Raw genomic sequence first — 2,171 nt, forward strand, 5'->3', positions numbered from 1 at the left:
AGAAACCTTGGACAATACCCAGCTTTCCTGGGCAAAGGTGCCTGCAGCTTTCTGCAGTGCATTGTGCTCCTGGTTAATAGAGAATGGAGAATGGTTACGACTTTTACCCAGCATACTGCCTGTAAACATATTGTTAACAAGGCACGTCCTGCACAGTCCCAGATCCCTTAAACCTTGATTCCATACAACACACGTTTCTGTGAGCACAGGGCTGGGGCTAAAGTTACAGATTAACAGCATCTCAAGGCAAAACAATTGTTCAGGGTACCGATCAAAATGGAGTTTCTTATGTCTTCCTTTTCTACACAGACACAGTTAACAGTCTGATCTCTCTTTCTTTTCCCTACACTTAACCTGCTCCTCAGTCATCCCTAGGGAGAACCATGTTCATTGGCTTCTGATTTGTCCTTGCCATTTTTATTGTGGAAAGAAGCAAATATGAGTTTCTGGTACATTCTGATTTCCCTTTTTTTCTCACACAGTAGGTAGTGCACTCTCTCCAGTGCTCTGAATCTTGCTTTTATCACTTGTGCACACCAGGTGGCAAATATATTCCTTACTTTTTATGGCTGCATACATTGTGTGGATGGACTATAGTTTATTTGATCAGTCCCGTAGGGATGGGCATTGGGCTGACTTTAATCAATCATGTGGTTGCTATCTGCTAGTTCTCTTAACTTTTTAAAATATAATTATGGGTTCACAGGTAGTTGCAAAAGTAGTAAAGGGCATCTCTTGGATGACTCACTTGGTTTCCCTTAACAGTGCCGTCTCACAGAACAGCGGGACACCATCCAACCAGGCATTGGCATTGGTTGACTATTGTTAAGACTACGGACCTTGTTAGACTATGGACCTTATGCAGCCTTCAGTGTTTATATGCACTGTGTGTGTGTGTGTGTGTGTGTGTGTGTGTGTGTGTTCTATGCATGGTGATCTCACGTGTAGTATCTTGTAACCATCTCCACCCCTGCCATTGCCATAGAACTGTTTCCTCACTGAGTGGAACTCACCTCCCTTGTCATTCTTCTTTTGAGTCACATCCCCACACATTGCCCCTGTGTCCCTGGCAGCCACAAATCTGTTCTCTGTTCTCCATCTCTAGTTTTGTCATATGGAGGATGTTATGTACGTGGAACCGTGTAGCGTGTAACCTTTTATAAGACTGGCCTTTTCCACCAAACTTCCTTCTCTCATGATCCTCCAGGTTGTTACCCGTATCAGTAGTTGATTTCTTTTTACTCCCGGGTGGCAATCTCTTGTATGGATATCCTAGAGTTTGTTGACTCCTTCACCATTGAAATATATTTGGGTGGTTTCCACTGTGAGGCTATTCTGAATAAAGCTCTTAGGAACATGCATGTACAGGTTTTTGTGAACCTGAATTTTCATTCTTTGGCTTAAATGCCAAAGAACACAATTACTGAGTCACATGGGAAGTACATGTTTGGTTTTTTAAGAAACTGCCAAATTCTTTTCTAAAGTGGCTGTACCATTTTTCAGTTACACCGGCGATGTATGAGATGTTCAGTTTTCTTACATTCCTGCTAGCACTTGGTGTTATTTTTTATCTTACCCATTCTAACTGGCATAGTGAGAGCTCATTGTGGTTTTAATGTGCATTTCTCTAATGGCCAATGGTGCTGACCATATTTACATGTGCACATTTGCTGTTCAGCTACTTTGTTTAGTGAAATGTCTGTCCATGTCTTTTGTCTGATTTCTCATGGGGTTTTAAAAAATGTGTTAAGTTTTGAGAGTTCTTCATAGATTCCAGATACAAGTCCTTTGTCAGATATGTGGTTGTGGTTATTTTCACTCGGTCTGTAGTGTCTTTTCATCCTCTTAATAAGATCCTTACAGAACAAAAAGTCTCCATTTTCATGAAGTCCACTTTATCACTTTTTGTTTCTATGAATTGTTATTTTGGTGTCATCTCTAAGAACTAGGTGTTAGCTATTTCCATGTTTTTACTTACTCACTAGAGTCTTCTTTTTACATTAGGGGAAAAGCTGGTGCTTCTGCTACTCTTCCTATCCTGTTCCTGAGTAGAAAGCTCTGGACCCCCAGAAGCCGCATGCTGTGCTGGCCTGGATGCTGCTCTCCCCATAATCCCGAAGGTGGGGGGCCTGGTGCCCCCTCCCACCACCTCCAGCTACACTTTCCTTTCT

Source organism: Rhinopithecus bieti, unplaced genomic scaffold, assembly GCF_001698545.2.
Source record: "Rhinopithecus bieti isolate Rb0 unplaced genomic scaffold, ASM169854v2 scaffold_74548, whole genome shotgun sequence".
NCBI lineage: Eukaryota > Metazoa > Chordata > Mammalia > Primates > Cercopithecidae > Rhinopithecus > Rhinopithecus bieti.